A 9,378-nucleotide genomic window follows, 5' to 3' on the forward strand; every position below is an offset into this window, starting at 1 on the left:
AGTTTTTAATAAATATTTTGTTTTTATTGCTTTCTTATAACGTGTTGCGCCTTATCTAGTTGGAATAATCAACATAGATTTATACTTTTTGCCGTCTCATTTAGCTCGAGATCGACTCGACATCGTTACAAGCTGAGCATGAGTCATGTTCTACAGCTTGACCTTGAGCTTCATTCAGTTTGAGCTGCCTCAAATTTTAATATGAGTTAAACTGATTTGATTTTATGAGTCATGTTCTTCTTACATTGACTCAAAATTTTATGTCTGGTTTACCTACACAAGGGCACAATGATGAATTTTACGGAGGATGCTCCTGGTACACAACATCCTTACTTCATAGTCACCTATCTGAATGGTGCAGAACATCAATGCTTTGTTAATGCTAAGTCCCATGATTGTCTTTGTGTGCACTAAAGAAAGGCTATGTTCTCTTAACAAGGATGGAAAGTATAACGGCATACAAAAACCAACGTGGACAACCCAGATCTGGTAAATTGTTTAGCATTTGCTATAATGCATAAAATCTTGGTGTGGGTTAAATAGCTAAACCTTCAAGACTACTAAATCTTTTACAGGAACTCCAGAACAATCTGACACTCCAGTGTCTGCTAATGACATGTGTTCCCTTGCTGAATGGCCATCCCATGCTCGCCGCAACCGTGCGCTACTATAGGATGGTACTTGCTTTCCTTTACATTTGTGTCATCATTTCTTACAATCTAATACCGAGTAATACAATTTTTCTTGTATGATTTGGGCTGTAGAAGCTGGTGGACAGAAGAAGAAAGGGCGAGGTGTTCTAAAAGGTTTTAAAGCATCTAAGAAGCGTTTTGCCAATGGATCTGCAAAGCTAAATATTACATTTTCTGAAAAATTGGGTGGTATAGTAGGAATGAACTATCGTTCGTTCAAGGATGACGTGGTAGTCATAATGAAAAGAAAGTTACCACTCATTGGAGTGAGGACGTGGTCGGACATTCACCCTACCATTCATCGACTCATTGTTGCAGATATGATAGTGCGTACAATCTTTTTCACATGTGTTATCTTATTTTACCATCGATAATGCGCTGCTTATGTATATTTATTTGTTGTATGCTTTACAGGACAGATGGGACTTGGAAGATACACCATAAACAGAAGAAAAAGTTCTCAAAATTGCGAAAGAGCGATATAGAGGTTGGCGATCAACTCTAAGCTCCACTTATAAGGCATACAAAACAGATGCAGCTAGATTTGCTAATCTGCCGGAAGATTTGCAACCAGAAGAGTGGGAATGGATGATTGAGTACTTTGGCAGTGATTCAAAATTTCAGGGTATCTCTAAGATCACAGTTTGTCTATTATGTGTGAAGATGAAATGGCTAGTCTCACTGGTTATATTTGGTTTCAATGAATTGATAGGATCGCAGCCAAAAGAACGCCGATAACCGTAAGAAACAGAAGACAAAACACATAATCGGATCAAAATCTTACTCGCAAGTTAGTTTTGAGAAGGTATGAGTCCAACTAAATATGTATGCCTCGCTGCTAAATATGGTGTCATGTTTCAAGCATCTCATTGGTATATTACTTGCAGAGAAACTTGGAAACTGGAGAAGAGCCAGATTGTATTGCTCTGTGGGAACTCACCCACACGAACGATGGAACATGGTCTAACACAGATTCCCAGAAAGTTTACGTGAGTACACTGACTTTTGGTTATTCTATAGTTAGTCAATGATGTGCATTCGGCATGTTTCATCATCAGATGCGATTATTCATGCATTGGACCGTGTTATTCTTGTTTCATCTTTTATAGTGTCAATATTGATGCTGCACCTATAATTGTTCCTTCCATTTTTAGGACAAAGCACTTCAAGAGGTTAAAATCAAAGAAACTGAAACTAAAGGTCCACTTTCAAGTGAGTAGAAAAACAATATTTTCCAGACCGCTTACAAAGACACTCTGGAATGCAAGTCATCGCAGCCTCATGGGTACGGATACATGGCCAAAACTTCAACTGCTTCTGAAAGGTTTCGTATCCAGATCGAAGAGCAAGCTCGTGCTACAGCAGCCACCCAGGAGCGAAACTCTCAGCTCAGCCAGTAGGTCAACGAATTAGAAGATCAACTACAAGCTGAACGTGCAAATACACAAGAGAGGATTAACTTGGAGCATGCTGAGAGAGAACAACTTGAGGAGAGGTTAAAAGAAGAGTGTGCTGAAAGGGACAGATTGTTGCAAGAGGAGCGAACATCAAGACTGGAATTTGAAAGAAACATGAGGGCAAAGTTTGTAGAATTGAGCCAACAGATGGGAACCCAACAGGTGATTACAGTCATATGCTTCCGACCTTGTAAGATTTATGTTGCTTACTTGCATTGCTAAAAGTGCGCTTCTATTTGCAGGTGCCTACGAAGAGGGTTGACAAAGAAAATAGTAATCCAAACTTGCAAAATATTCCTTTACAGAGATCTAGTCCTAATAAGACTCCAGGTTCAAGGCCAACTGCTATTTCTTCAAATGCGCTCATACAAGCTGCAGCAAGGCATTCTCGAATGTTTAAAGCAATGGTAAGTCACAACCTTGCTTTCTCTTCATGTTTACCTGCATTTTATATGTCATTGGTCTTCATAATTAGCTAGCTACTTCTTCTCTTTTACCATGTGTTGCTGCATCGAGTCACAACTTAAACGAAAAAGGAATATGTGCTAGCTAGGGACATGAACTTAACTGAAACTATACATCTAGTCTTAACTTAAATCAATAGCAGTAGCTTTTAGTACATGTACGATCGGACAATGGCACCATTCTGTATGCATGAGCAGGATGTCATGAGCATGCGCGTAATGCCTTCGCTGATGAGTCCACTGCAATGTCCCATGTAGTATCTCTTGCCGCTGATATGGGGGTCGTGAGGGTCGTTTTTTAAACGGACACGCAACTCCTGATGGAATCACTTAATATCAATAAGGTTGACTTGTCAGCCCATGCTGCTGTTATTGAGGATACCAAGTACCCGCTCAAATTATGGTTTTCTTATTATGAAATAAATGTATGTCGTTGCTGGGAAAACTCTCATGAGCTTGCTAGTCTTGGTAGGATGTTAGAACCTAACCACTATTTGGAATGGGAGGCCGATGTACCAGCCCTTGTGGTTGCTTGTGCTTTGGGTGATTCAGCCCGGCACCGTTAAGTTAAAACCAATGTTTTCTTTCTCAAAAAAGAAGGTTTTAGTAGATGTACTTGTGGTTATGCTTTAGACATTTACACTTGTACAGTTGTTCTGATCCCTTAGTTACATGCTTGCTGTCATAATATTAGCCCAGTTAGTCTAGCGATAGTTTTTAACAATGGGGCTGGAATAATTGTATGACGTATGTTATGTTCGACTAATTAACTAGAACTTTTTTCTTGATTGCAGGATCCAAAGAACTAGCTGGATTGGACTCTAGATCACGGGCAGTTTAGTCTTCGAAGTTAATTAGGATGGCTAAATTACATTTGAGTTTCATTTGATGGATATTTGCTATGAAAATTATGAATTTTATGAATCTGCATATTATACGTATGGTTTTGAATATTGTAATCGAAAGCCTGTATTTTTTTTACGGTTGCAATAGACTATTACCACAACCCACTTTCGGTTGCCACATGCTAGCACCACTAAAAATATAGAGTTGCGTTATATCTCATTCGCTACGCCTATCTGTTTTTGTTGCACTAGGATGTTGCAACGGAGCACTTTATATTGTTGTAATAGCTTGGCGCCACAAAAAATTTCACGATGCGATAACAGTTTGGCACCACAAAAGTAAGTTTGTTGAAATAGAGTATCGCCACGGAAAGTATAAATTGTCGCAATAATTTCTCGCTACAAAGTTTTTACCTGTTGTGATACCTATTTATCACCATAAAAACAAGTACGTTGCAATTTCTTGTTACGACGATTCGAATATTTGTTGCCATAAGTTAATGCCACAAACGCAGTGGGGCGTGGCAACATGTCTAATGCTGCCATAGTTTATTGCCACAAGTATAGTGGGTTGTGGCAACATGCCTAATGCCACGAAAACAAGGATTGTTGCCATAGTTTGTTGCCACAATTGACTATTGCCACAGAAGAGTATTGCGCCACGAAATGGTCGTCGTTGGCATAGGTTGTTGCCACAAATGTTTATCGCTACGAGATATCAGTCTCCACAATTCGTTACATGTTGCATTAAAGCTATCTCCGCAAATCAAATTGTGGCATCAAGTGAGTGTTGTCACGGGAAAACATGTGGCAACTGCCCGCATGGTTGTTGCAATAGCACACTTTATTGCCACAATTGCTTTTTCGTGGTAATAACCTATTACCATGTGTGCAGTCGCAACGGCTGCCAACGAATGTCGTTTCGTCGCAATAGGTACTTATCGCCACGAAACAACATGCATTGCGACAAATGATTTTGTTGTAATAGACCCGGATCCTTGTAGTGGGTAGTTCGAAAGAGCTGACCGGACTTCAAACATGTATTCAAAACATGGTGGACAAGAAGCTCAAGCTTGTCAACATAGTCTAGGTTATGCTCATCCGCCGGATACTCCCGTGCTAACAACGGGAGTTCACCTTGTGGGAGTTCAATCCGGCGCAGCACCGGACTCTGAACAGGCTCTTCGACACGACTCATGAAGACGCCTGGAGGGTGCTATTCAAAAGTGCCGAGGTCCCTCCCCCTATCACTGTGGATCGCGGATTCAGCGCGAAGTGCCAAGCTAGTGCGGTAAGCTGCTTTACCTTTCACAGGATACTTATTTTTTATATAGATTGGCTCTATGCGGGATCTAAACTCCCGGACCTTTGACAGGACTGGCAGAAGATGGCCGAACAGATCGACTTTCCGGCTCCTTTGCCCGAAGGCCCCGCAGATGCTCTTTTGGCGAAGATGCTGACTCCGGCCCCTTATAAGGTGCCGGAGAAGACCAAGAAGGCCAAGGGAACTCGAAAGAGTTCCCGACGCCAGGCGTCGTCGGACTCACCGTCCGATGACTCTGCGGCGCACTCTTCCCCAGAAGACGAGGAAGAGGAAGAAGATTCTCCCCCACCGACTGGAGGAGACAAGAAAAGGAAGGCCGCCCCAACTGGGGAGGCCGGACGGTCCAAGAAGGGAAGGACTCACCTTCCGGACAGCTCCACCACCGCCGACGAAAGCGAAGACAAGTGGTTGCCCAGGGCCAAGCCCTCGAGGAGATCGTAAGTATTCGGATATCAAAGTTACCCATATGATTCCTTTGTCGCACTACTTTCCCTAACGCTGAACACAATTATGCAGGCCGCCCCGAGCCAATATCGAGGTATCATCGGATGTCTCCCTGGGCTCGTCGGACATGGATAGCGTTCCAGTCCCGACCGCCACCTCCCCTCATCCTGCCGATGACGCCGAGGTGTTGTCTCAAGAGGCACCGGATCGAGGGGAGACAGTCCTAGAGGTGCCTCAAGGCGACCTTTCGGACTCCGGGAGCCGCAGGGACAGGGCCCCCGAGAGCTCCGAGTTCGGCCCTCAGCCGAACACCGTGCCGGACCCTCCAGCGGTTCCGGACTCGGGCAGGCAGCCTCCTTCTAAGAGGGGCAAAATGCTTGTGCCGGTGACCTCTGTCCATCCAGAGGCACCGGACAATCTGCTGGAAGCGCTTCGCAGCGCTTCCATCGATGAGGAGCACCGCACTATCATGAGTGCGGTGATCCAGAAGGTTCAGTCCGCCAAGAGCGGATTGACTAAAGCCTGTGCTAGCCTTCTAACCAGCTTTGAGGTAAGTGTGTTTAAAATGTAGTAGAAATATTACCGCATAGACAGTAGCCCCTGATGCTTTGTTCGGTGTTCACAAAGAAAAGCCGGACAGAGGATCAAATAATATCGCAGGAGTCTAATATAAGTATGTCAATATGCATATGCAGGCTTCGCTGCTGGCGTCCGCCGCACTAACTGCGGAGGTCGCCGTACTGAAGCAGGACCTCGAGGGGTCCAAGAAAGAGCTCGGCCTTGCCAAGAGGCAGCTCGAGGAGAACAAGGGTAAGTAATACCCCGTCTATAGATATGTATATATAAAAAGGACGTGATTGCAAAATGAAAGGATCGTTGTATGTTTGCCAGGGGCCTCGACCGAGGTGGCGACCCTGAAGCAAGCGCTAACCAAGGCTGAAGATACAGCGGCCAAGGAGCTCACTGAGCGAGAGAAGCACGAGGCTCGGGTGGGCGAGGTGCAGCAAGAGCTCCAGGCTCTCGTGACAAAGCACGAAGCGTTGGAGCTTGACTCGAAGACGCGGGAGTCTGAGTTTGCCGCGGCTCTTGAGAGTGCAAAGAGTGCCAAGGCCGAGGACCAGAAGGCCCTCTAGGAGATCGACGCGATGAAGAAGATAGCGGCGGGTAAGGCTTTCTATATGCAAAGAAAGCATGTAAAAGTAAATTGTACCCGGATCCGGAGCTCTTCAGGAGCATTCGCAGATTTGCTCCGCAGTGTGTCCGATGCTGCACAATTTTACCAGGCCGAGGACGAAAGCTCGACGGAGAAGCTGTTCTGGTCTTAGTATGCTGAGGCCGAACATCCGGTGGCGATGAGCGACCAGCTGAAGCAGATGGTCGAGCTACATAAGGCGGCCGATCAGGCCATGAAGGGCTTTATAGTCTGGCTGTGGCCTGGTGACGCCCTTCCGAATAGCTTCTTCGGCCTGGTGAGGCGGCTTGTGGATGCTTGCCCACGGCTGGAGGTTGTCAAGCGATCCGTCTGCATTGAAGGTGCACGCCGGGCTTTTGCCCGTGTAAAAATGCAGTGGGTCTAGCTAAACGCCGTGAAGCTGATCAAGGAGGGGCCGCCGGAGGGCAAGGAGCACCGCCACCCCGAGATGTATTACGAGGGTGTTTTGCCGAGTGCCCGTCTTATCGCGGATGAGTGTTCGAAAGATGTAATATTTGAGTAAACTTGCTCGTTTTATCCTGTATTTATGAAAACTTGTTTCATATGCGCTATGCAACGCTTGTTTGAATTTAAAATATTACCTTCTGTTTGGCTGTTTATCGAGTCTGAGAGATGGCTAGTCCTCGGCTTCTGCACCCATGCCGCTAGTGCTGGGGTGTTCGGGATAAACCTGAGCACTCTTATTCCCATATTTGGGTCCTTCGAGGGAGGTGCTCAGCACAACGAACAAGGCAACGGGACTAATATTGCTTTATCACTCTCACTTAGCTATAGAATTCTATAATTTTAAATTTCGGCGAAGCCCTGGTATTCGGAAGGCCGAATTCGGGGCGTGATACACGCCTTTAAGCCGGACAGGGCCGGCCCCTCGCCCTAAGCGGCATAAGTCTTTAGGGACTCGAAAAACCTCGCCGAACAGCGACCAGTCTCTCGCCTTATCATGACAGTCAGTTTTAGCTTTCTCTACTAAGCTGCTCAGCCCGGCAGAACCGGGGCACAATCGCAGTAGTTCTCCTAGCGCTACCTTAGCCGATAGAGCGGAACGTAAGGTACCAAAACATAGGAGCCGGGCAAACCCAACATTTGACCAAAGACATGATTCGAAGCTGATGCATATAATGCTATAAGTTCAGGGTGCCGCACTTGTGGAAGTGTTCGGACTTTTCACACCGCATTGTGGGGTACGTGGGCCCCTAGTGTATTGGCCGTACCAAAGTGTACGGTTGCAAGGTGTCATTAATGAACACACACATATATATAAAATGCAACAATGGTCGTAATGTAATGCATTGTTTATTAAAAAGCTGCGTTAAAGCAGAGTGATATAGATAGTGCGATAAGCAAAAAGTAGGACTCAGTCCCTTCCAAGGGCAAGCTGAGGGATGATATGAAATCTGAGATCAACCTGGGAATTCCGTTGTATAACGTAGCTGTCTGCCTTCTTGGTTGCTGCATCATGTGTTCGGCAATAGTGCTGCCGGACAGTGTTTCCAGAGATTAAGGTCCTGAAAAAAGAAAAAATAACCAAACGGGAAGCCCCTAGTGCGGTTTAGGCCGCGTTTTGGGGTGTGCCGCAGTTGTGCCCCCCTCCCCACCTGTGCCCATGGTATTTTTAATGCGTAATTATGTACGCGCGACACGAATAACGCCGTTGGGCTGGGATTGGGGTGGCCGCCATATTGCTACGCGAGCTCAGATCGCGCCAGGTGGTCCGTTTGCCGATTGCCCCGAGCGCGCTTGAAGGTGTCTGGGCTTTGAAACGTCGAACTGGTAGATTGCCTTGAGAGGCTGCTTTGCGCTTCTGCTGCAAGGGCCGCGGTGTGCTCCTCTGTTCTTAGAGAGCGCTCTGTGTTTCCATCGATTGTAATAACTCCGCGAGGTCCTGGCATCTTGAGCTTGAGGTATGCATAATGTGGTACCACATTGAATCTAGCAAATGCGGTTCATCCGAGCAGCGCGTGATAACCACTGCGGAACGAGACTATATCGAAGATTAACTCTTCGCTTCGGAAGTTATCCGGAGATCCGAAGACCACTTCCAGTGTAATTGAGCCTGTGCAGTGGGCCTCTACGCCTGGAATGACGCCTTTATATGTCGTTTTGTGGGTTTGATCCTTGAGTGGTCTATACCCATTTTGCACACTGTGTCCTGATAAAGCAGGTTCAGGCTGCTGCCGCCATCCATAAGGACTCGAGTGAGGTGAAATCCATCGATGATTGGTCTAGGACTAGTGCGGCAAATCCGTCATGACGGATACTAGTGGGGTGGTCCCTGCGATCGAAGGTGATCGGACAGGAGGACCATGGGTTGAACTTTGGGGCGACTGGCTCCTACGCATATATGCGCCTGAGCGCACGCTTCCGCTCCCTCTTGGGGATGTGGGTTGCGTATATCATGTTCACCGTCCGCACTTGCGAGCGAAACCTCTTCTGTCCTCCGGTGCGCGCCTCCTGGGGTTCTTCCTCGTCATCACTATGCGGCCCCTTGTCTTTGTTTTCGGCAATTAACTTGCCGGCCTGCTTGAACACCCAACAATCCCTATTGGTGTGATTGGCTGGCTTGTCTGGGGTGCCATGTATTTGACACGAGCGATCGAGTATACGGTCCAAGCTGGACGGACCCGACGTACTTAGTTTGAATGGATTTTTCCACTGGCCGGGTTTAGAGCCTTTGAATCCGGCATTGACTGTCGTATCCTCAGTATTTTCGCTGTTAATGCGGCACTTATGCTTGTTGCGATGTGACCTGCTATTGCGGTCCTTGGTATCGGAGGTACCATGGTTCTTTGATATGTTATTACTGCGAGCCAACCAGCTGTCTTCTCCCGCACAAAAGCGGGTCATGAGCATCGTGAGAGCTGCCATAGATTTCGTCTTTTCCTGACCAAGGTGTCGGGCTAGCCACTCGTCTCGGATGTTGTGCTTGAAAGCTGCTAAGG

At 46.5% G+C, this 9,378-nt stretch overlaps 2 long non-coding RNA genes across 3 annotated transcripts; both read left to right on the forward strand.

Moving 5' to 3' along the window:
• Positions 1 to 240: 240 nt before the first annotated feature.
• On the forward strand, positions 241 to 1,280 carry LOC125555390. Of its 2 annotated transcripts, none has more exons than XR_007304685.1 (4): positions 241 to 489; positions 576 to 677; positions 765 to 1,018; positions 1,107 to 1,280. It is a non-coding gene; the product is annotated as an uncharacterized LOC125555390 (long non-coding RNA). The 2 variants fall into 2 exon arrangements; XR_007304686.1 differs by having other exon boundaries at positions 1,112 to 1,280.
• Positions 1,281 to 1,399: 119 nt separating this feature from the next.
• LOC125555389 lies at positions 1,400 to 3,636 on the forward strand. Its single transcript, XR_007304684.1, has 5 exons — positions 1,400 to 1,497; positions 1,580 to 1,681; positions 1,847 to 2,311; positions 2,392 to 2,556; positions 3,408 to 3,636. It is a non-coding gene; the product is annotated as an uncharacterized LOC125555389 (long non-coding RNA).
• Positions 3,637 to 9,378: the final 5,742 nt, after the last annotated feature.

This window comes from Triticum urartu, chromosome 5 (assembly GCF_003073215.2).
Source record: "Triticum urartu cultivar G1812 chromosome 5, Tu2.1, whole genome shotgun sequence".
Taxonomy (NCBI): domain Eukaryota; kingdom Viridiplantae; phylum Streptophyta; class Magnoliopsida; order Poales; family Poaceae; genus Triticum; species Triticum urartu.